The sequence below is a fragment of the Bubalus kerabau genome, chromosome 14, assembly GCF_029407905.1.
Source record: "Bubalus kerabau isolate K-KA32 ecotype Philippines breed swamp buffalo chromosome 14, PCC_UOA_SB_1v2, whole genome shotgun sequence".
NCBI classification, from domain to species: domain Eukaryota; kingdom Metazoa; phylum Chordata; class Mammalia; order Artiodactyla; family Bovidae; genus Bubalus; species Bubalus kerabau.
In genome coordinates, this window is record NC_073637.1 from 14,180,074 (window position 1) to 14,207,133 (window position 27,060).

The window sequence follows — 27,060 nt, forward strand, 5'->3', positions numbered from 1 at the left end:
CACATTGTACATCATTGACCCTTTTATTTAAATTTTACACATTGGAAATAATGCCACATCTACTTCATAGGTGTTTCGAAAACATCTGGAACACATAGGCACTCAACAAATAATAGTTATTTAATTAGAAATAATTATCAAATACCTGGTTCTAAATAAATCTAATATGTTCTATATCAAGACCACAGAACAATAATTACTGAAATGTATGAATCATTATTTACTTAGCACTTTAATACTGATGCTAACCATTAAATAAGAGTTCTTACTTGACTATCATTTTAAGGCTTACAGTAAATCACAGATACAAAGTATTATAGTTGTAAGATCCTAAGAATCTTTGGGATCCTCAATCTAACTACCCACAGAATGTTAACACTATTTCTTTAGCAAACTTGGCCAATGATAACCCTGTAATTACAAGCAAAACCATAATAAGAACCCAATAGACACTCAGACAAGTCATTACATGATGAGGGACTGAGCATAGACTTTTATTCACTCAGAATGGATGAAAAGTACCTCTTTATGACTTCATGTACAAGCTGGAACTTCACCACCAGGAGCCACTCAGAACATAGATTCTATGCAAGTATTTGGAAGCAGATTTCTCTTTCTCCATGGTCTTCTTTACTTTTGGGGAAAGTCCTTCATTTCCTAAATCTAGTTTTTATAATTTCTAGATCAGTTCTACTCTTACCACACACCACCCACCATACTGGATGCTCACACTTGCACTTGCTCAAATTCATTCACGTCTCTTAGGCAGAGTTGCCAAGAGTACCCTTAGAAGCGATGAGAAGATGTGCAAGATGGTCATTTACTCAGTGTATTTCCATTAATGTAATTTATGGCATCACTGTAAATGTTGGACTTTAGTTTTCTAATCACATCTTTGGTTTCTTCCAAATTTTTAATTTGTTTAGGGCATTTTAAACTGTAGAATCTTTATATTCCATATACCTCCCTTCTGTGTATCTCCTAAATAACAGATAAAACTATTAAATACTGTTTAGTCCTCACTCTCCACTTGAGACAATGCTCCCCTGTGACATAGAGCCATTATTAATATTCTTCAAGGATAGCCACTCAACTCATTCCACAATTCAACTGCCAATAAGGTCATACTGGGCAAGACTTGTCAAAACGTCATCCATGGGGACATCAAAAGGGACTTTATTAGAATTGTCTCCAAAGCATGACTCAAGTGAAAAGGTATTTGGATTGTATTTCTGGTTGAATTGTCATGTAACAGTCCTATGTTCTCAGAATTTAATACTCATAAATCTTGGAGTCTTAGAAAATTATTTTTAGGGATTGCTACATGGAACCATCAAGCAAAATCCTATCCTGAGTTAAGGTAGACTAGGTCAAAAGTTATTAACTCATGGGAATCCATGTGTGGACTTCAAAATTTATAATTCTCCTAGAATGATAGGCAAGGTATTAAATTATGTACACATGTGCATTTTTCGTGGAATAAAGTCTCCAGCTCAGAAGAGACCTATACACAAAAATTATCATTGAACAAGATTAAGTCTAATTAAAGATGCCCCAAATTTAAGCCTGTCTCACTGCCCCTATATTTTCTATTTGTGCTCTGTAGTTGCGCATGCATGCTATGCATGGTTGCTTCTTTGGTGAGCTCAGTTTGCAAGCATCATTCATCTGGATTTCTCTAGGGATGTCTCTACACTGTGTGTGATATTTTATATGTACACATACTTTTTCAAGAGCTCCCCAGATGGCTCATTGGTAAAGAATCCACCTACCAATGAATGAGATGCTGGTTTGATCCACTCCAGTATTCTTGCCTGGAGAATCCCACAGACAGAGGAGTCTGGTGGGATACAGTCTATGGGGTCACAAAAGAGTTGGACATGACTTAGCAACTAAACAACAACAACATACTTTTTCTAACATGATGGACCCTAGTACCAACCAATGGCTTTGCCCAACACCCAGTTGAAGAAAATGATTCTGAGGCAACACTGGAGTGAAAACTGGGTGGGCAGGATCCAATGAAAGCTAATATACCCATTTCTAAAATGGCCTAATCTCTTACTTATTAGGTGCTTTGCAGGGTGATTTTGATTACATACACAAGTTCATTAGAAACACTGTCTTTAGGTTCTGTAGTAGACAGGAAAATGTCCTTCCTCCCCCCAACAATACCTAATCCCCAGAACCTTGAGATGGAGAGACTATTCCAGATGACCTGGGAGGACTCAATCGAGTCATGTGCATGTTCTATGTCTGTGTGTGCTCAGTCATGTCTGACTCTTTGCAACCCCGTGGACTGGAGCCCTCCAGGCTCCTCTGTCCATGGAATTCTCCAGGCCAGAATACTGGAGTGGGGACCCCTTCTCCAGGGGATCTTCCCAACCCAGGAATTGAACTCGTGACTCCTACACCTCCTGCATTGCAGGCAGATTCTTTACTGTTGAGCCACCAGAGAAGTCCTATGTCATTGCAACCCAAGGCAGCAATTGCTACAAAATGGTTGAGATGGTCTCGATACATTCTGATATATTAGAGTAAAAATCCACACCAGCTATAAAAAAGAATAAATATAACTTATGGCTACCATGGGAGGCAGGGAGAGGAGGGAAAGATAAATTGGGAGATTGGAATTGACATGTACACACTATTATATATAAAATACATAACAAATAAGAACCTACTGTATAGCACAGAGAACCCTACTCAACACTCTATAATGACCTATATGGGAAAAGAACCTAAAAAAGAGTGCATATGTGTATATGTGGAGAAGGTAATGGCACCCCACTCCAGTACTCTTGCCTGGAAAATCCCATGGATGGAGGAGCCTGGTAGGCTGCAACCCATGGGGTCGCAAAGAGTCGGACACGACTGAGTGACTTCACTTTCACTTTTCACATGTATATGTATAATTGATTCACTTTGCTATACAGCAGAAGCTAACACAACACTGTAAATCACATATAATGCAATAAAAATTAAAAAAAAAAAGAATAAATACAAACTCAGTGGCTTAAGATCCCCTAGAGGAGGAAATGGCAACCCACTCCAGTATTCTTGCCTGGAAAGCCCCACAGACAGAGGAGCCTGGTGGGCTACAGTCCTTGAAGTCACAAAGAATTGGACACGACTGAAGTGACTTAGCACAGCACAGTGGCTTAGCACATAGGCTTTTCTTACAGTATGTGTCTATGGAGATCTCTGACTCTCCTGGGTAGCTCTCTTTAAACAATGATTCTGTGATCCTAGCTCCTCATAACTTATGACTTTACTGTTTTCAATATGTGACTTCCACCATTACTGTTACTATAGAATGGGGGTTAGTCAGGAAGTTTTATGGTTTGTTTCATAATAGTGTATACCATTTCTGTTCACATGCCATTGTTTTAAAAGTAATCAGATGGCTATACATACTCAGGACTGGAATTTCTGGGCCTTACGGTAATTTTTAGCTTTTTGAGGAACCTCCATATTGTTTTCCATTATGGTTACCAGTGGACCATCTCACCAGCAGTATACAAGCGTTTCTTTTTCTCCATATCCTTGTCAATATTTGCTATGTGGGGTCTTTTTGACAGATGAGACCCTTATTGAGAAGGCAAAGAGCTTCTAGCCCACCCACTATAGATTTGCATTTAAGCTGGAAAAACAAAAACAAATTATAGTTTTAAACTACTACGACTACAGCAGTGTTTGTTACCACAGCAAACCCTAGCCCATCCTGACTATATATCCACTCAAAAGAAAAGCAGCTTTAGGTTAATTAGTAATCCATGACATGTGTGGTTTAGTAGGCACCACATGTATAAAATCTTTTTGATTAGCAAATGTTCAAAGTCCATTCAGTTTGTCTCATATAAGAGACAGTGAGTCATTGGAAAAGACCCTGATGCTGGGAAAGATTGAAGGCAGGAGAAGGAGACAACAGAAGATGAGATGGTTGGACGGCATCACCAACTCAATAGACATGAGTTTGAGTAAACTCCAGGAGTTGGTGATGGACAGAGAGGCCTGGTGTGCTGCGGTCCATGGGGTCTCAAAGAGTTGGACGTGATTGAGCAACTGAACTGAACTGAACTGAATGTTTCAATTTAATAAAATGGAAAATAACTCCATTCTCTTTTTTCTAGTATTAGTCTCTTCTATGTAGGCATGGCAGAAAGTGAAGAGGAACTCAAAAGCCTCTTGATGAAAGTGAAAGTGGAGAGTGAAAAAGTTGGCTTAAAGCTCAACATTCAGAAAACAAAGATCATGGCATCCGGTTCCACCACTTCATGGGAAATAGATGGGAAAACAGTGGAAACAGTGTCAGACTTTATTTTTCTGGGCTCCAAAATCACTACAGATGGTGACTGCAGCCATGAAATTAAAAGACGCTTACTCCTTGGCAGGAAAGTTATGACCAACCCAGATAGCAGATTCAAAAGCAGAGACATTACTTTGCCAACAAAGTTTCGTCTAGTCAAGGCTGTGGTTTTTCCTGTGGTCATGTATGGATGTGAGAGTTGGACTGTGAAGAAGGCTGAGGGCCTAAGAATTGATGCTTTTGAACTGTGGTGTTGGAGAAGACTCTTGAGAGTCCCTTGGACTGCAAGGAGATCCAACCAGTCCATTCTGAAGGAGATCAGCCCTGGGATTTCTTTGGAAGGAATGATGCTGAAGCTGAAGCTCCAGTACTTTGGCCACCTCATGCGAACAGTTGACTCATTGGAAAAGCCTCTGATGCTGGGAGGGATTGGGGGCAGGAGGAGAAGGGAACAACAGAGGATGAGATGGCTGGATGGCATCACTGACTCAATGGATGTGAGTCTGGGTGAACTCCGGGAGTTGGTGATGGACAGGGAGGCCTGGTGTGCTGAGATTCATGGGGTCGCAAAGAGTCGGACACGACTGAGCGACTGATCTCTGATCTGATGTAGGCATCTCTCCACACCCAGTGATGCTATATCCTAACTGCAAGACAAGTAGTTAGAGGAGATGTAAATACTATTTTGAGCATAGCTCCACAAACACAAAGCTGTAAAGTGACCACCAACCACATAGGGGTAATAAAGTTGGTCCCTTCTTTCTATTCAGGGATATTGTTAGGATCAGCTCAGTTCAGTCACTCAGTCATGTTCGACTCTTTGCAACCCCATGAATCACAGCACGCCAGGCCTCCCTGTCCATCACCAACTCCCAGAGTCCACCCAAACCCATGTCCATCGAGTCAGTGATGCCATCCAACCATCTCATCCTCTGTTGTCTCCTTCTCTTCCTGCCCTCAATCTTTCCCAGCATCAGGATCTTTTCAAATGAGTCAGCACTTCACATCAGGTGGCCAAAGTACTGGAGTTTCAGCTTCAACATCAGTCCTTCCAATGAACATCCAGGACTGATCTCCTTTAGGATGGACTGGTTGGATTTCCTTGCAATCCAAGGGACTCTCAAGAGTCTTCTCCAACACCACAGTTCAAAAGCATCAATTCTTTGGTGCTCAGCTTTCTTTATAGTCCAACTCTCACATCCATACATGACCACTGGTAAAACCATAGCCTTGACTACTCAGACCTTTGTTGGCAAAGTAATGTAGCTGCTTTTTAATATGCTGTCTAGGTTGGTCATAACTTTCCTCCCAAGGAGTAAGTGTCTTTTAATTTCATGGCTGCAGTCACCATCTGTAGTGATTTTGGAGCCCCCCAAAATAGTCTGACACTGTTTCCACTGTTTCCCCATCTATTTCCCATGAAGTGATGGGACCAGATGCCATGATCTTTGTTTTCTGAATATTGAGCTTTAAGCCAACTTTTTCACTCTCCTCTTTCACTTTCATCAAGAGGCTCTTTAGTTCTTCTTCACTTTCTGCCATAAGGGTGGTGTCATCTGCATATCTGAGGTTATTGATATTTCTCCTGGCAATCTGGATTCCAGCTTGTGCTTCCTCCAGCCCAGCATTTCTCATGATGTATTCTGCATATAAATTAAATAAGCAGGGTGACAATATACAGCCTTGATGGACTCCTTTTCCTATTTGGAACCAGTCTGTTGTTCCATGTCCAGTTCTAACTGTTGCTTCCTGACCTGCATACAGGTTTCTCAAGAGGCAGATCAGGTGGTCTGGTATTCCCATCTCTTTCAGAATTTCCCACAGTTTACTGTGATCCACACAGTCAAAGGCTTTGGCATAGTCAATAAAGCAGAAATAGATGTTTTTCTGGAACTCTTTTGCTTTTTCCATGATCCAGTGGATGTTGGAAATTTGATCTCTGGTTCCTCTGCCTTTTCTAAAACCAGCTTGAACATCTGGAAGTTCACGGTTCATGTATTGCTGAAGCCTGGTTTGGAGAATTTTGAGCATTACTTTATTTGTGTGTGAGATGAGTGCAATTGTGCAGTAGTTTGAGCATTCTTTGGCATTGCTTTTCTTTGGGATTGGAATGAAAACTAACCTTTTCCAGTCCTGTGGCCACTGCTGAGTTTTCCAAATGTGCTGGCATATTGAGTGCAGTATTTTCACAGCATCATCTTTTAGGATTTGAAATAGCTCAACTGGAATTCCATCAACTCCACTAACTTTGTTCATAGTGATGCTTCCTAAGGCCCACTTGACTTCACATTCCAGGATGTCTGGCTCGAGGTGAGTGATCACACCATTGTGATTACCTGGGTTGTGAAGATCATTTCTGTACAGTTCTTATTGGTATTCTTGCCACCTCTTCTTAATATCTTCTGCTTCTGTTGGGTCCCTACCATTTCTGTCCTTTATTGAGCCCATCTTTATATGAAATATTCCCTTGGTATCTCTAATTTTCTTGAAGAGATCTCTAGTCTCTCCCATTCTATTGTTTTCCTCTATTTCTTTGCATTGATTGCTGAGGAAGACTTTCTTATCTCTCCTTGCTAGTCTTTGGAACTCTGAATTCAAATGGGTATATCATTCCTTTTCTCCTTTGCTTTTCACTTCCCTTCTTTTCACAGCTATTTGTAAGACCTCCTCAAAGAGCCATTTTGCTTTTTTACATTTCTTTTTCTTGGGGATGGTCTTGATTCCTGTCTCCTGTACAATGTCATGAACCTCCATCCATAGTTCATCAGGTACTCTATCAGATCTAGTCCCTTAAATCTATTTCTCACTTTCACTGTATAATCATAAGGGATTTGATTTAGGTCATACCTGAATGATCTAGTGGTTTTCTCCACTTTCTTCAATTTCAGTCTGAATTTGTCAATAAAGAGTTCATGATCCGAGCCACAGTCAGCTCCTGGTCTTGTTTTTGCCGACTGTATAGAGCTTCTCCATCTTTGGCTGCAAAGAATATAATCAATCTGATTTCAGTGTTGACCATCTGGTGAAGTCCATGTATAGAGTTTTCTCTTGTGCTGTTGAAAGAGGGTGTTTGCTATGACCAGTGCGTTCTCTTGGCAGAACTCTATTAGCCTTTGCCCTGCTTCATTCTGTACTCCAAGGCCAAATTTGCCTGTTACTCCAGGTGTTTCTTGACTTCCTACTTTTGCATTCCTGTCCCCTATAATGAAAAGAACATCTTTTTAGGGTGTTAGTTCGAGAAGGTCTTGTAGGTCTTCTTAGAACCATTCAACTTCAGCTTCTTCAGCATTACTGGTCAGGGCATAGACTTGGATTACTGTGAGATTGAATGGTTTGCCTTGGAAACAAACGGAGATCATTCTGTCGTTTTTGAGATTGCATCCAAGTACTGCATTTCAGACTCTTTTGTTGACTATGATGGCTACTCCATTTCTTCTAAGGGATTCCTACCCACAGTAGTAGATATAATGGTCATCTGAGTTAAATTCACCCATTCCAGTCCATTTTAGTTCACTGATTCCTAGAATGTCAACGTTCACTCATGCTATCTCCTGTTTAACCACTTTTAATTTGCCTTGATTCATGGACCTAACATTCCAGGTTCCTATGCAATATCGCTCTTTACAGCATCGGACCTTGCTTCTGTCACCAGTCCCATTCACAACTGGGTGTTGTTTTTGCTTTGGCTCCATCCCTTCATTCTTTCTGGAGCTATTTCTCCACTGATCTCTAGTAGCATATTGGGCACCTACCAACCTGGGGAATTCATCTTTCAGTGTCCTCTTTTTGCCTTTTCATACTCTTCATGGGGTTCTCAAGGCAAGAATACTGAAGTGGTTTGCCATTCCCTTCTCCAGTAGACCACATTCTGTCAGACCTCTCCACCATGACCCGTCAGTCTTGGGTGGCCCCATATGTCATGGCTTAGTTTCATTGAGTTAGACAAGGCTGTGGTCCATGTAATCAGATTGGCTTGTTGTCTGTGATTGTAGTTTCAGTCTGTCTGCACTCTGATCCCCTCTCTCAGTGCTTACTGTCTTACTTGGGTTTCACTTACCTTGGACATGGGGTATCTCTTCACAGCTGCTCCAGCAAAGCACAGCTCTGCTCCTTACCTCGGACGCGGGGTAGCTCCTCTTTGCCGCCACCCCTGACCTCGGGCACGGGGTAGCTCCTCTTGGCTGCCGCTCCTGACCTCCAGCTCGGGGTAGCTCCTCTTGGCCACACTCACGTGCTGTTGCAGCCACCAAGGAATAAATATATGTAAAAACTTTAAACCCTTCAGAAAAAAAGGTGCTGTATAATCCAAGTGATTACTCACACCATTACCCAACACAAACTGAGCCTCCATCCCTTAGAGACAGTTTCACTGCTAATTTCACTGACAGCAGTTGATAAAGTTGACATTTGGTTTTAATGGCACTGGCTAATAAGCTGTCAGAAGGTTTCACAATCTTATCAAGTAATATACTACATTACAAATATTAAAAATTACTTTTGGAATCAATGTAATCTGCTTTGAACACTCCATTGACTTCACCTGATAGGATATGCCAAGTTTTGTTCTTTTCTTTTTTACCCTAGACTTACATAGTCACTGGGTATGAGGAGGAATGTTTATGGCATCGTACACATGTGCACATGTGTATGTTTGCTACATATGTACTTCTGATGATGAATATTCAGTCTGCATCCGAGTAACTGGCATTTTGGCCGATGTTTTGATCTTTTGAAAATACACACGCACCTGCAGCACCTGGTTCTGCTCAGATCCCTGTGTAGCTTTCCATTTTTGAGACTACTCCAATCATTATTATGGAAAGAGCATCACATTTAGAAAAAACCTAAACATGAAATCACAATGATTGCTTCTATTTATCGAGAGTCTCCTCTGGATTAGTGCTTTTCATAATTATTCACTTTATCCTTGCTACAACTCTTTAAAGATAATTTTATCAATTTAAACTCATGCATTCAAGCGACAGAAAACCAAGTTCAGACTGACTCAAACAAGAAAGATTTATTAACTTGTCTTCAAATTCAGGGCAGAATCCAGGAAATGCAGGCATGATTCAACCAATGCCTCAAATGATATCCCTGGAATCATTTTTTCCATCTGCATCTCCTAGATAAACTTGTCTTCTCAAAGTGCTTGTGGTGACCATTAGCTCTTAGCTCAAACTCACAAATATAGCACCCAATTCAGCAGAAGAAAATCTATTTCTTCCATCAGCTAAGAAAAGAAAAACCAGAATAAAATTTTCTTGGTTCTGATTGGTCAGGCTTAGATCATGTGACCTACCCTAAGCCAATCATCAAAGCCTGAGGTATGAATGCTGTAGATTGCATTGATTGGCTTAACCTTAACTTATGTCACCTGTTTGCACTCTGGAGAGAAATGATTGAGACATTAATTCGAAGCCAAAGAACCAAGGGTGGGTAGGATGATACTATAAAAAAAAAAAGTGAAATTTTTGCTATAACAGTGGAATAGGGAGAAAAAATGGATACAAGGCAGCAATATCAATGAATATCCCTTACAAATTGACACTGTCTTCATTTTGCCCAGGAGAAAAGAGAGGTTCAGAGAAGTTAAGTGACTTATGTGATAACATACATCTAATGAATGACAGGGCCAGACTTTGAAATAAAGCCTCTGTGTCTCAAAGCTATTGTTCATTGTTGTCTTCTGAGACACAGTAAAATGCTAGCCTATATGGAAAGCAGTGTACCTAATTGAGCCCGAGAAAGTCAGGTCCCAGGTGTCCACTTTCTTTGGGATAGAGAGAGCTAGAAAGCAATGCCATATGTAGTGCAGTTCATCTATACTGTCAACCGTGAAGCTGGTTCAGGGGAAAAATCAAAGAATTTGCACTGATGGAAAGGACAGTGGGGTGGGAGGATACTGGTATCAGATGCTTTACACAAATTTTTGCTGCCTTTCTCATCTTTAGTGAGAAGTTAGGAGAGTCATGTAACTTCTCTAAAATGTGAAATAAAGGATAATGACACCTAACTCCCACACACTGGGGACTGCTCAAAGAAGCTGATATATTCTAAAATGTCCTGTAAACAACCATGCACTTACAAATATAAGTTACTGCTATGAACATGAAAAAGGATTTATATTCACCCTTATAATTCACAATGTAGTGCTGGGTGGACAAAGATATCTCCAAGCTTGTGAATTTGATTTCAATGATGAATTGTTTTTGCATTTTTTAAAAGTCTCTCTGTTCTGCAATGTCAGGATCTTCACGTATTTTATAAAAGTGGCTCCTTGTCATTCCCTGCTGGCTCATCTTCTCAGTTCAGTTCAGTCGCTCAGTCATGTCCGACTCTTTGCGACTCAATGAACTGCAGCACGCCAGGCCTCCCTGTCCATCACCATCTCCCGGAGTTCACTCAAACTCATATCTATTGAGTTGGTGATGCCATCCAGCCATCTCATCCTCTGTGGTCCCCTTCTCCTCCTGCCCCCAATCCCTCCCAGCATCAGAGTCTTTTCCAATGAGTCAATTTGCATGAGGTGGCCAAAGTACTGGAGTTTCAGCTTCAGCATCATTCCTTCCAAAGAAATCCCAGGGCTGATCTCCTTCAGAATGGACTGGTTGGATCTCCTTGCAGTCCAAGGGACTCTCAAGAGTCTTCTCCAACACCACAGTTCAAAAGCATCAATTCTCTTCACAGTCCAATTCTCACATCCATACATGACCACTGGAAAAAGCATAACCTTGACTAGACGGACCTTTGTTGTCAAAGTAATGTCTCTGCTTTTCAATATGCTATCTAGATCGGTCATAACTTTCCTTCCAAGGAGTAAGCGTCTTTTAATTTTATGGCCACAGTCACCATCTGCAGTGAATGGAGCCCCCAAAAATAAAGTCTGACACTGTTTCCACTGTTTCCCCATCTATTTCCCATGAAGTGATGGGACCAGATGCCATGATCTTAGTTTCCTGAATGTTGAGCTTTAAGCCAACTTTTTCACTTTCCTCTTTTACTTTCATCAAGAGGCTTTTTAGTTCCTCTTCACTTTCTGCCATAAGGGTGGTGTCATCTGCATATCTGAGGTTATTGATATTTCTCCTGGCAATCTTGATTCCAGCTTGTGCTTCTTCCAGCCCAGCATTTCTCTTGATGTACTCTGCATATAAGTTAAATAAGCAGGGTGATAATATACAGCCTTGACGTACTCCTTATCCTATTCTACTTGCCTTCAAAATGTTGGAATGCCTTGGGATTCTGGCCAAGACTCTGACTCTTCTTTCTTTGTAACAACTTTCTAAGTAATTTCATCAAGTCCCAGGGCTTTCCTATCGTCTCTATATCAGTAAGTCCAAGAGTGTCTTCAGCCCTGACTTCCAAATATCTGTATGTAACTACCAATGTCACCTCCACTTAGGCTTCTAACAAGTGTTTAAAAATTAAGTATTAAAACAAAATTCCAGATTTCCATCCCCATTCACTTGTCCCCATCTACTCTCTCCCTACTCTGTCTCATCTCAGTGAGTTTATTCTTTGTAACTGTTTCTTACATCTCTCACATCTGATACATCAGCAAGTCCCATTGACCATCTACTTTCACTCATCACCTTGTTCCAAACCTCCAACATTTCTCTGTATCTCTGTGATAGTCATTTTACCAATTCCATTCCTTCCCTCTATAATCTCTTCTCTGGACACTAGTTAGAGTAATGCTTTTAACTGCGCATGAGATCACCTGACTGCCATGCTCTAAGCCTTCCAATGCCTTCCCATTGTCCTCAGAGAGGTTACTAAATCCTGTGTCCTCTAGCCCTGGTACACTTCTCCAATTTCATCTCTCACAACTCTTCTCCTAACTTGCCACGCTTTAGCGTTCTCAGTTGTCTTTCATTTCCTAGGATTCCTGCCTTAGACCCTCTCCACTAAATGTTTCCTCTCTGAAAAATCCTCTTGATCATGCAGATTTCAGCTTAGATGCAAATCTCTCAAAAGAGCCTTTCCTAATCATGCTAACTGACCTAGCAGTCACTATCTGCTAGTCACTATCACATCAGCTACTTTAATTCTCTGCATATATGAATACATATCACTACTCACTTTTTCTTGTTTATTTAGCTGTTTGTTGGTTTGTCTGCTCCCACTATGATGTAAGTTTTATATGATCATAGACTCAAAATTATTTACAGCATTATTGCCCAGGCCTAGAACATTGACAAGAACTATTGAGTGAATAAAAACAATGGAAACAATAGATGAATGCACGTGTGAATGATAGATAAATGATGGCTTTATTTTAAAGCTTGGGTCGCTTGTGCACTGACCTTGCCACAAGATGGTTACAATATGTATGAGACTGCTCACACTGTGAGGGCGGGAACAAGCCCTGAACTTCTGAAACTCTGGACAGGCTTTGTTAGGGCAAAGGGAATTGAATCAATCTTCACATCTACCTCGTCACAGGGAGATTGCACAAAATTTCCTGTAGTAATGACTGGTATTTCTGTTTGGAGTACTGGGTGGCATGATTTTAATCAAAGAGATTTGGATATAAAGTCTCCAGGAATGGGCTGCTCTACAGACTCTCATTCCTACTCTACCACATGCTGGTCACGTGCTCCTCATTAAGCCACTCAGCCTCTCTGACTTGCTGTTTCTCACCTGTAAATGGCAGTGATAATAACTCATCTTATCAAGTTCTTAGGAAATTCAACAAAGTGAAATAGGACACTCAACACATGGAACATATCTAGTAAATGCTACTTCTCTCTCTCTTGTAACCTCATTGGTCATTGACCATAGTAATTCTGTATTTTATTAGAATATTATATATGCCAAGCTGTGTAGGTATCGTGGGGAATGATCACACAGATGAAATGCTTTTGGTCCCTGTGTGGCTGTCTTTCACTTGCCTTCTAGATTCATGCTCCCTACTGTGTCCTATGAGTTAAACCTATGTGAACCAAGGTTTTCTTGCCTTCTAGATTATGGTTGGTCTTGATTTTGATTGAGAAGCATCAGTGGCCAATTGGAAAAAAGGAAAGAAAGGATGTGGTCAGATAATTTATTTCCTTGGCTCCATCTCTTAGGGGTGGATGGGGGCTAAGTGCCTCCTTCAACAGAGTCATAGCCCTCTCCTGACCTGTTTCCAGGAACTGCTCCTCCTCTTCCCCCTTTAGGTCCAAGAGTGCTAAATTCTGCCTTGATGGTAATTATTCCTTAGGGCTTCCACACTCCCCACTGACACACTTGTAAATGTACTTAAACTTTCTTTGCAGTACCCAATTTGAGTGCATCATCTCTTCCCTACTCAGATCCTGCCTGAAACACTTTCTTGCCTTGAAGGGTTCACACCCTAAGAATACATCATACCACATATCACTAATAGTAGATGGACCAAAGCAAGAATTCAATTCTTCATTGCCATTGCACTGACCTTATATGTATCAATTCAGCAGGGGAGACTGACTTTATTCATTACCAACCTTTCACAAGAATTCATCAAAAATACCTGTGTGTTTATGAAACAGCAGTCAGAATGAATAAATTCTCTACCTTAAATGTTATTTATTTGGGATCACTGGTTCTCAACTGATCAAGTCTTCTGAAGAACTTTCAAAAATACATATGCCTACTTCTTATCTGTAATATTTCAGTACTGACAGCAATTTCATCACCTGATTTGATTAGAAGGGTGTAACTAAGAATATACTTAACTATAAAGCAAATATTCATAATGATAGGAAGACAGGAATAAAAAACCCACTTACTCAAGCCCCTTCTGAAATAAAATGTTCCTTTTTGGAATAGTTTGTCCTGAGGTGTTTAAAAACATTAGTTAAAGAAAATTTTGTTCCAAATAGTTACAGTTTAAGAAAAAAGATGCACCTCCCTAGGCCAACCTTAAACTAAAAGAGCTGGAGTCTTAGGAGGTGGAGCCAGGCAACTATATACTTGTCAAAGCAACTCATGTGTTTCTAATGTGAAGCCAGACTGAGGACAGTGGCTTTCAGTGTTCCCGAAGAGCCCAAGGGAGAGGCTCCCAGTACTGGATCAAATGCCGCCATGCTTGTCTGCATTCTCACACTGAAATTGCTCCCAGACTCTCAACCCACCTCCAGGTTCCTCTCACCCTAGCCTCTGCTTCATGTGATTCTGGTTTAGCAATCATTGTTCTAGTAATTCCAATTGACTTGGCCAATAAAGCGTGAAGTATTTGTCTTATAGAGTCTCTGGCATTTCCCTTGAATGCACTTAATAGTGGCCCTCTGGTTTCAGGATAAGGATGCTGCATGACATCTGCCTAGAACCCTCAGCCCACAGTCTGCCAGGACAACAGTGCCCTATGACCTCCACCCTCCAGGAATGACTAGACAGGTGGAGTATACACTATACTGCTATAGAAAAAAAAAATTTCCAGGAATCTGTTTCATTGGAACACATTTTTCACATCCCTTAGCATATTGAAAATGTTCAATACGGTCTCATAATCACTGTGATCAAAGTATATTGTAATTACCCATCCTTAAACAGACCAAAGGACTTTGGTAATGAACTCATTCAAATCTCTTAATGCACATGGATTTGTGCTACTGCTGTCCTTACCCCCAGGAGCTAATGCATGTGGTAGTTCTTTGTAAAATGTGGAGTCTTCTACACATGAATGCCCTGGAGAAGGGCATGGAAACCCACTTCAATATTCTTGCCTGGAGAATCCCATAGACAAAGAAGCCTGACAGGCTACAGTCCAAGGGGTCACACAGAGACAGACATGACTGAAGCAATTTAGCACACATGAATGTGTTATCATTTTTATTTTTAAAACCATACTTTAGACCCAAGAAAATGATGTTACAAACAAATATACTTAAAAAGGAAGCAAAAGCAAATTAAATATATTCAAATCATTTAGTAGTACTAGTGTTGAGAATGGAATAATATTCAATAATTATGCAATGCTAATAAAGGCTTTACAAAACAGAATATTATGCATTTGTGTAGATTTAGGACTGAACATTCAAAAAGCTGTGCTATGACCAAATATCTGAAGCACGTTTTCTGATGAGAAGTTCAGATGGAATTGTTTCCTTAATTTCTCTTTCTGTTTTCTCATTATTAGTGTATAGGAATGCAAGGGATTTCTGTGTGTTGATTTTATATCCTGCAACTTTACTATAGTCATTGATTAGGTCTAGTAATTTTCTGGTGGAGTCTTTAGGGTTTTATATGTAGAGGATCGAAAGAGAAATTAAGGAAACAATTCCATTCACCATTGCAACGGAAAGAATAAAATACTTAGGAATATATCTACCTAAAGAATCTAAAGACGTATATATAGAAAACTATAAAACACTGGTGAAAGAAATCAAAGAGGACGCTAACAGATGGAGAAATATACCATGTTCATGGATTGGAAGAATCAATATAGTGAAAATGAGTATACTACCCAAAGCAATCTATAGATTCAATGCAATCCCTATCAAGCTACCAACAGCATTCTTCACAGAGCTAGAACAAATAATTTCACAATTTGTATGGAAATACAAAAAACCTCGAATAGCCAAAGCGATCTTGAGAAAGAAGAATGGAACTGGAGGAATCAACCTACCTGACTTCAGGCTCTACTACAAAGCCACAGTTATCAAGACAGTATGGTACTGGCACAAAGACAGAAATATAGATCAATGGAACAAAATAGAAAGCCCAGAGATAAATCCACGCACATATGGACACCTTATCTTTGACAAAGGAGGCAAGAATATACAATGGATTAAAGACAATCTCTTTAACAAGTGGTGCTGGGAAATCTGGTCAACCACTTGTAAAAGAATGAAACTAGAACACTTTCTAACACCATACACAAAAATAAACTCAAAATGGATTAAAGATCTCAACGTAAGACCAGAAACTATAAAACTTCTAGAGGAGAACATAGGCAAAACACTCTCTGACATACATCACAGCAGGATCCTCTATGACCCACCTCCCAGAATATTGGAAATAAAAGCAAAAATAAACAAATGGGACCTAATTAACCTTAAAAGCTTCTGCACATCAAAGGAAACTATTAGCAAGGTGAAAAGACAGCCTTCAGAATGGGAGAAGATAATAGCAAATGAAGCAACTGACAAACAACTAATCTCGAGAATATACAAGCAACTCCTACAGCTCAACTCCAGAAAAATAAATGACCCAATCAAAAAATGGGCCAAAGAACTAAATAGACATTTCTCCAAAGAAGACATCCAGATGGCTAACAAACACATGAAAAGATGCTCAACATCACTCATTATCAGAGAAATGCAAATCAAAACCACTATGAGGTACCATTTCACACCAGGCAGAATGGCTGCGATCCAAAAGTCTACAAGTAATAAATGCTGGAGAGGGTGTGGAGAAAAGGGAACCCTCTTACACTGTTGGTGGGAATGCAAACTAGTACAGCCACTATGGAGAACAGTGTGGAGATTCCTTAAAAAACTGGAAATAGACCTGCCTTATGATCCAGCAATCCCACTGCTGGGCATACACACTGAGGAAACCAGAAGGGAAAGAGACACGTGTACCCCAATGTTCATCGCAGCACTGTTTATAATAGCCAGGACGTGGAAGCAACCTAGATGTCCATCAGCAGATGAATGGATAAGAAAGGTGTGGTACATATACACAATGGAGTATTATTCAGCCATTAAAAAGAATACATTTGAATCAGTTCTAATGAGGTGGATGAAACTGGAGCCTATTATACAGAGTGAAGTAAGCCAGAAAGAAAAACACCAATACAGTACACTAACGCATATATATGGAATTTAGAAAGATGGTAACAATAACCCTGTATACGAGACAGCAAAAGAGACACTGATGTATAGAACAGTCTTATGGACTCTGTGGGAGAGGGAGAGGGTGGGAAGATTTGGGAGAATGGCATTGAAACATGTAAAATATCATGTATGAAATGAGTTGCCAGTCCAGGTTCGATGCACGATACTGGATGCTTGGGGCTGGTGCACTGGGACGACCCAGAGGGATGGAATGGGGAGGGAGGAGGGAGGAGGGTTCAGGATGGGGAACACATGTATACCTGTGGCGGATTCATTTTGATATTTGGCAAAACTAATACAGTTATGTAAAGTTTAAAAATAAAATAAAATTAAAAAAAAAAAAGTTCAGATGAACAGAAAAAGTGTTCAGTGGGATGGTTAGTGAAGAGAGGATGGTTTTTGGAAGCAAAAGCCACAGTGTTACAGATCTAAGTAATACCAAGATGATATGGCTGTTGCTGACTCTCTTGGTGGCAAATCCATCCCAACTAATTCCCCATGGGACCAGCCAGTCTCTCTTCCCTGGTGACTCCACTGTCCCGTAGTGGATTTGCCAGTAGCCTCCATCGCCAGCTAAAACAGAGAAGGCTGACTCTTCCCTCTGGAAGGACCTTAATGGCAGTTCATTGTGAATAACACCTGTTATATCTAAAATAATTTGATGTGATTAGAATGCATAATTAGAAACTGATATATCAGGGACTTTCGTATACCACTGTTCGTAAATTTATTCAGTAAACATTCTTTGAGCACCTAAGAAGCACTGGCCCCATTTTGTGCCCTGGTGAGCTCTGGAGAGCCGAAAGCATGGCGCTTGCTGCTCTAGCGTGCCTAAGATTATATTAAATAAAGATGTGTTTTCTTAATTAGTATCTGGTAAGTGTTACAATAGACATATGAATAGAAAAAGATGGAGTCAGGGAGATGGGAATGATTTGGCTGCACAGGAAATAAGCAGGTTGGCCTGCCTTGACTTCCCTTCAGGTTGTGTCATAGTTTGCAGCCTAGACTGACTACTTTGACTAAACCTCTCACCCACTCTTATGTCAGTATACCCCATTGCTTCCAACCCAGTTTTGCTGAGATCTATAAATTCCTGACACTCAACCATTTAATGAGGCTTCTTACTTCCTCAGATATCATCAGGCAATGTGATAAATTGAGCCCAATAGTCTTGAGTTTGACTTTTGTTTGTGTCACTACTGGTAAACCCTGGAGATAAAAGATTAAACACTCTGTTTAGTAGTTCTGCACCAAATGAGGCTTCCAGGAATGAGGTGCTGAGACAGAGTTACAAGTGCAAGAGGCTTATAGGGTGGGTGGTGTGGGATGAGCCAGTGAATAACAAAAAGAGGAGGAAGTAGGACTGGGCAGGGAAAGCCTCAGTCTGCAATGCAGGTCTGACAAAGTCTCAGCCAACAGAGAGCAAAGACTACTCATTAGAACAAGGGCGTTCTTTCATCAGCCACAATTGGGCAGAAACGGGTACCTCCTTGTGCCCCAGAAGAGTACAGTCTTGCTCAAATATTTTGGCTAGTCCAAGAGTTCTATAGCTAGAGTATGTCATCTGACCTTACTCCCTACAAATGAAGAGCAAGTTCTTGGTTAAATAGTTATCTGAGCCCTACATCTCAGTGGTGAACACCAATCTTCAAAGACTTGTTATAGCACTGTCTTCTCTCTAGCAATCACTGAGTTAGCATATGGATGGTTATGCTTCACAGTTTTTGGAAATTGACTCCAAATCTACCAATAACTCACAGACAGTTTAAGCAACCTCAACCACTCTACATTTTAAACAGCTGAAATTTAAGATGCTCCCCTGCCCACAACAAAATGTCATTTCTTTATGTACACAGACACAAAATGACCCTAGTTTTCACAACAAGCTATTATTTTGAGACCTGTGTTAGCAATCATGAGAGTGTTCATTGTGTAAATAAATTATAGATTATTATATACAGTTGAGATGATGGAGTAACAGTAGGCAATGGTAGAAAAGGAATGTATTGATAGTCAAAGTTAGGTTTGAATCCTGAACCTGTCATGACAGGCTATGTCTTCAGGAAAATTACATAGTTTTGGGGGCCAGATTCCTCACCTGCAAAATAGAGATAATAATACCCATATCATCACCTGTACATATAGTGGAAGACTCTATAAGATGAATTAAACAAGAATTTGCTAATTCCTAAGGACCCCTTGGAAGGACCCCTTTGCTAATTCCTAAGGACCACTTAATCCTTGGAAGAAAAGTTATGACCAACCTAGACAGCATATTAAAAAGCAGAGACATTACTTTACCAACAAAAGTCTGTCTAGTCAAAGCTATGGTTTTTCTAGTAGTCATGTATGGATGTGAGAGTTGGACTATAAAGAGAGCTGAGTGCTGAATAATCGATGCTTTTGAACTGTGGAGTTGGAGAAGACTCTTGAGAGTCCCTTGGACTGCAAGGAGATCCAACCAGTCCATCCTAAAGGAGAGCAGCCCTAGAAGTTCATCGGAAGGATTGATGCTGAAGCTGAAACTCCAATTCTTTGGCCACCTGATGCAAAGAACTGACTCATTTGAAAAGATCCTGATGCTGAGAAAGATTGAAGGCAGGAGGAGAAGGGGATGAAAGAGGATGAGATGGTTAGATGGCATCATCGACTCAATGAACATGAGTTTGAGTAGGTTCCAGGAGTTGGTGATGGACAGGGAGGCCTGGCCTGATGCAGTCCATAGGGTCACAAAGAGTTGGACACGACTGAGCAACTGAACTGACTGAAGGACCCCTGGTTGTTCCTAATGATTATGTGGCTTTCTCTACCTAGTGGTGCTCAGAAGGAAGACATCACTATCAAGCTCTGAGTTCCAAAACAGAGTGTTGTTTGCTTGATCCTACAGGGAGATAATAACCATGAAACCCAGACCGATTCTAAAAAGAGAAAAAGATGTCTCAGAAGGTCATGGTTGCTTTTTTCTCTTTCTCTTATTTATGTTTTTAACATGTAAGGAACTGGAGTGACTGTAAGGAAATTATAGAAAAGGGAGAACAAAGTATAAGAGTGGGGGAAGCCACACTCTAAAAGGAAAACAAACGTCCTCCTGAATACAGAAAGTAACTGGAAAAATTTAGAATGGATGAAACCGCCAGCTTGCTGGTTCTCTAAGAAGAGAGCTAGGAACAGTCCACCCATGGAATCCAAAGACACAAGGCCCGGGAATGCTGATTGTGTCTATACGTACTACCTCCAAGATCCAGCATGATCCCTTGTGGATTTTTTGCTTCACCTACAACTCTGTAACTAGTTCCTTTATTAAACTCTACTTAAATCATCCTAATTTCCACACGCCATCTATTTTCTACTGGGAACACTTATTTTTCAGGTGTTAATATTATAATGTCAGAAGATCACACCTATCTAGGAAGATTATAAAAACCAGACGCTTTTTTTAGACCACGAGATAACAAAGAGGTTAGAATCATTTTGGAAAATTAAGGACCATGTTCTGACAAATACGCCAGAACTTTTTAACTAAACACACACACACACACACACACACACAAACAAAAAAGTCACATTAATTTTCAAATTCAAAGTTTGCCGAGGTCCAGCCCCAGCTGATCCAGGGTATTTGAAGGGGAGATGGCGTCGGCGACCATTTACATATTTATCAAAGATATAAAGAGTAATAGAATGAGGATAGCTCAGTAGGAAAATTCAGTGGAGAAAAGAGGCTGAGTAGCTTGGTTTACGCGGAAAATCAATATAACCCGTGACACCAGGTTAGCTCTGACCATGGAGGCCGCAGGCGCCCTCTCAAATAGCAGAAGGTGCCCCACCTTAGACACCTTCTCGAGTGGGTCTTAGAAGCCCAGGCAAATAAATGGTCACAGAGGATATCCGCGCTCCAGATGGAGACTCAGCTGGAAGTTAAGGGGAAGAATGACATGGGGAGACCAAACTTTGGTGAGCAAGGCCCGTAGCTTTATTTTCAACAGGGGCTTTTATATCCTAAGTTACACATAGAGGATAATAGGGGATGCAAAGTCAGCAGTCTTTGATCCTTATCAAAAACCAGGGTTTCTTTCCTGTAAATTTATCATATACAAATGGTTTAGGTGATTTACATCATCTTCTGGCCAGAAGGCCTATTAACACTTTATGACTCTTGACAAAGACTTAACAACAAAGACTTATTTTCTCTAAGAGTAATTATTTTAAAGTTTGGCGCCATCTTCCGAAGATAAAATTGCATTCCTATAGGGCGGATGTGTAATGGGTATACAACAAAGGAAAGAATTTATTACCTTAAGGGTCTAAAGTTGCTAGCACCAAGGCCACTACTTATTTTTTCTACATACCAACTATATTAATTAATACACATTCAAGGATACAATTCAGGGGATGTGGAAACTTGGCAACAAGCATTGGCTCATCAATGAAATCTTTTACTAGTTTTATTCTGACAGTTTCTAACTCTCTGAGAGGCTCTAAGCTATTTGAATATCTTTTTTTTTTAATTTTATTTTATTTTTAAACTTTACATAACTGTATTAGTTTTGCCAAATATCAAAATGAATCTGCCACAGGCTATTTGAATATCTTAAGCTTCCCATGCCTCTTGAGGCTGGGAGACTGTAAACAATCGTATGCATAGCTGTAGGAGTCCGGGTAAACTTGTCAGGCAAGTTAGAGAGCCATCTGAGGGGTTTGGATTTAAACACTCCTAATTGCCCAGGAACTTTATTAATTGGAGCTGTAAGTTAACTCTTTGACAGAGAGAGCAAGATGGTGGTGGGGGACAGCCCCCAGTAAAGTCAGAGGTGAGAGCACAAAGCAATAAAGTAGGCAGACTCTGGGTTTTTTTGGGGGGTAGATGCTCGAGAATATCCAGGGGCACTCCTGAGGCTCGATCCCACCTTTGTGTATGCCAAGCCTCCTTCCTCATGACCTTTGTCACGAGTGGAATATCTCTCTCCAGCTACTGGCAAAAGTTAAAAAATCATAATTAAAAAATAGTTTTCTCTTCCTGTTTCCTTCCCAAATGCGTGAGTGCATGCTCAGTCCCTTCAGTTGCGTCCAACTCTTTGTGACCTCATGTAGGCCGCCAGTCTCCTCTGTCCATGGCATTCTCCAGGCAAGAACACTGGAGGGGGTTGCCCTGCCCTCCTCCAGGGGACCTTCCTGACCTAGGGATTGAACCTGGGTTTCCTGCATCTCTTGCATTTCAGGAAGATTTTTGACCCACTGAACCACCTGGGAAGCCCTACCCTCCCAAATAATTCAATGCAGAAGTGATTCAGGGGGACATTGAGTAAGGCAGGTGTCTGTGGGTGAAAGAGGCAGATCATAGTCACACAGCCCCAGCTTTGAAGTCTGAGCAGAGTAAGAAGGGGACCTGCCCAGCAGGGCTGCCCAGCCCAGAGGAATGGAGCCCAATTGGATGTTGGGCAGTGCCTCAGGGGAGGGGCAGCCTGCCATGGATGTCAGAGTCTGACTGGCCTCTGGAAGTCATTCATGTGGGAGTGTTAACCTGCAGGGTTACTGGAGCCTAAACGAGGTAAGAGGCACATACACATAAGGGGATGGCAGAATTTGCAATCAGGTATGGGATGTCAGATTTCAGAAAGACTTAGGAAACCTGATGTAGAGAACATCCCAGCACAGCATCAGAGCCTGAGTGGGCAGGGAAGGATTTCCACATGGGGGAAGGGGTTAGCCCAATGCAGGGCACCAGAGCCTGGGCAGGGCAAAGAAGGCATCCATGCAGCAGAATAACAGCAGCAGTAGCCCAGCCTGGGAGACTGAAGCTCAGGTGAGGAGAGGAAGGCATCTCTGCAGTGGACAGAGAACCAGCAATGGTGGCAGAGAGGTATGTCACAGCCTGGGCTGGTGAGGAGTATGCCCAGGAGGAATCAGGGTTAGACAGTGAAAGAGAGCATGAGAGCCCAAGCAGGGTGCACAGGTGATCTCTGCAAAAGCCAAGGGTGACCTTTGTGGTGAGGAGCTGTTTACATACAGGGAGAATGATCAAGTAAGTAAGCGCATTAAGGATAATGACTTCAAGATTCTTGTGAAAGAGTTTTAAATATAAAAAGAGAGAAAACCAGAATGAATCTTGTAGTGTAGAATTGGAATTGGAGGTGAGAGTATAATCTCATAGTTTTTAATATATAGATAGGCACAACAAGGAGGATTATGCAAATGTGCATATATATATAAAGTATGTGCATATATTCTCGTGCTCTTCATGAGATCTTCACGACCAAGATAATCATGATGGTGTGATCACTCACCTAGACCCAGACATCCTGGAATGTGAAGTCAAGTGGGCCTTAGGAAGCATCACTATGAACAAAGCTAGTGGAGGTGATGGAATTCCAGTGGAGCTATTTCAAATCCTGAAAGATGATGCTGTGAAAGTGCTGCACTCAATATGCCAGCACATTTGGAAAACTTAGCAGTGGCCACAGGACTGGAAAAGGTCAGTTTTCATTCCAATCCCAAAGAAAGGCAATGCCAAAGAATGCTCAAACTACAGCACAATTGCACTCATCACACACGCTAGTATAAGTAATGCTCAAAATTCTCCAAGCCAGACTTCAGCAATATGTGAACCGTGAACTTCCAGATGTTCAAGCTGGTTTTAGAAAAGGCAGAGGAGCCAGAGATCAAACTGCCAACATCCTCTGGATTATGGAAAAAGCAAGAGAGTTCCAGAAAAACCTCTATTTCTGCTTTATTGACTATGCCAAAGCCTTTGACTGTGTGGATCACAGTAAACTGTGGGAAATTCTGAAAGAGATGGAAATACCAGACCACCTGATCTGCCTCTTGAGAAACCTGTATGCAGGTCAGAAAGCAACAGTTAGAACGGACATGGAACAACTGACTGGTTCCAAATAGGAAAAGGAGTACGTCAAGGCTGTATATTGTCACCCTGCTTATTTAACTTCTATACAGAGTACATCATGAGAAACGCTGGGCTGGAAGAAGCACAAGCTGGAATCAAGATTGCCAGGAGAAATATCAATAACCTCAGATATGCAGATGACACCACCCTTATGGCAGAAAGTGAAGAGGAACTAAAAAGCCTCTTGATGAAAGTGTAAGAAGAGAGTGAAAAATTTGGGTTAAAGCTCAACATTCAGAAAACGAAGATCATGGCATCTGGTCCCATCACTTCATGGGAAATAGATGGGGAAACAGTGGAAACAGTGGCAGACTTTAATTTTGGGGGCTCCAAAATCACTGCAGATGGCGATTGCAGCCATGAAATTAAAAGACGCTTACTCCTTGGAAGGAAAGTTATGACCAACCTAGATAGCATATTGAAAAGCAGAGACATTACTTTGCCAACACAAGTCCGTCTAGTCAAGGCTATGGTTTTTCCTGTGGTCATGTATGGATGTGAGAGTTGGACTGTGAAGAAGGCTGAGTGCCAAAGAATTGATGCTTTTGAACTGTGGTGTTGGAGAAGACTCTTGAGAGTCCCTTGGACTGCAAGGAGATCCAACCAGTCCATTCTGAAGGAGATCAGCCCTGGGATTTCTTTGGAAGGAATGATGCTGAAGCTGAAACTCCAGTACTTTGGCCACCTCATGCGAAGAGTTGACTCAATGGAAAAGACTCATGCTGGGAGGGATTGGGGGCAGGAGGAGAATGGGACGACAGAGGATGAGATGGCTGGATGGCATCACCGACTCGATGGACATGAGTTTGAGTGAACTCCAGGAGTTGGTGATGGACAGGGAGGCCTGGTGTGCTGCGATTCATGGGGTCGCAAAGAGTCGGACACGACTGAGCGGCTGAACTGAACTGAACTGAACTGAAAGTATGTGCATATATTCTCGTGCTCTGTCCACAGAAAGGACCAAAGAGCTGAGTCATTCCGATATCAATGATCACATTTGACAGTCACCTCTTGGTTTCTAAAAAGTACTGTTTTCCAGTAAAAGGAGTCAGAGTTACTTGGAGAAGTGACTGAATCTAGGGCTGTACAGGGACAATAAAAAAATGAGCCTGGGGCACCTTTTTCCTGCCAGTGTAAAAAAGTGCTCAAAGATGAATGGGGACATGTCAAGAGGACACACGTGTCAACCTAAAAGAGCTCCCATTTGTCAAATTACAGGCAATTATAGCATCAAAAAATAATAAGAGTAATGGGCTATGACCTATTGAATAAAAGAAGAATCCAAGTGTCTACACTGATATAAATATATCAATGAATAAATTGAAAGGTTGGTGAGTAATGTGCTATTTACATAGTAGCTCCCTTCAAAACATTTTTAACCACAAAAGAAAAAGGAATAATTTCACAGTGGAGAAGCCTGGTAGAGTCCACTTAATCAAGTGGTCAGTGTTAATATCACTAGTAGTGGGACAAGTGGAAATGACGTGTGACCTGACAGGAAACAAGGACACAGCAGCACTTCAGTGGTGTTCCTACTGAAGACGCACATCGTAAGTCTACTGATGAACAGGAGACCAGCCTAAATCGAGGGAACCATCTACAAAAGAACTGGCCAGTAACTGTTCAAAAATATCAAGATCATTAAAGTCCAAGGAAGACTGAGAAATTGTTCCAAACTGAAATAATCTAAAAAGATGTGCTATCTAAAAACAACTATTGTAGAATACCTGGAAAACCTTAATTGGGGCTGAAGATTAGATAGTAGTAATGTATCCATGGTACCTTCTGACTTTGATAGTTGTTTTGTGATCATAGAGAAGGATGTTCTTATTTACAGAAAATGAACCTTAAATGATTTGAGGGTGATGCAACATCCTGTTGTAAATTACTCTCAAATGGTTCAGGGGGAGAAAAAGGAAATTCTTTATATTGTACTTGCAACTTTTATTTAAACTTGATGTTGTTTAGAAATCACTCTGAAAAAGTTATTGAAAGGTGTCATCACAATCTAGCTTTAAGCCTTCTACCCCTCAGTTGTTTTGAATATGCAAACTTTGTACTTGACGAGTATTTTTGTCTTTTATTGCTCCTTCAGCAAAAAGAACTCAGACCTGTTCTTAGGAAGATAATCTTGGTCATATAATTTACAGGGTAACAGTTGGCAACATGACAGTCCCAGTGAGATTTCTTTCTCTTTTTTTTAGCTAGCTGCTTATACTTAGGAATAAAACTTTAAATATTCTTCTCTGACCTTTTTTTGCCTGGGAGGAGAGTTTAATTACCTGCCCAGTTTACATAAATTATGTCGCCTGTTTGTCTAAAATTGAATCCTGGGCAGAGATCAATATGGCCTCAGAAAAGCCAGAGCAAATGACTTCTCTCAAATGCCATCAAAGGTCACCAGAACCTTTCCTGCTTGGATGGGGACATGTTCTGTTCGACAACCTGGAGCGTGTCACAGGCCTGCTGCCTGCTGCCTTGGGTACCAACCACAAGAGCATGATTGATCATCAGTTAGAGGACATTGGGTACAAACTCCCTCAGGAGTCAGCAGTATAGGATTAATTGAATACCATGACGAGTCTGATTCATCATTCTCTGAAAAGGAGAAAATGGCACAGAACACATCCAGAGCTTGATGCATGAGGTTTCATGGAGGTTAACTGCTATTTAGACTCAAGATCCTGATGGTCACAAACAATGCATGTGCTATTTGGTTGCAGTTGCACAAAATTATCCAGGAAAAAAAGAACCTTTCAATCTCTCTTTCATTCTTCTTCTTCTTCTCAGGAAGAAGTTATTTGATGAGGGCCAACTCTGTGTCTGTCTAGCTCTATTCAAAAATATTTCATGGCAGTAAAATTAAATATTTCATGATAGAGGCATAAGTAAAGTATAAAATGACTTTAGACTGCAATAGAATTTTCATCTGAGAGATTCAGAGAAAGCTTCATAGTGGGTATTATGTTTGATCAGTAACTAGAAGAAGGAATATCATTATAGTAAATATTAAGAAAATGAAAGCAAGAGGAAATAACAAG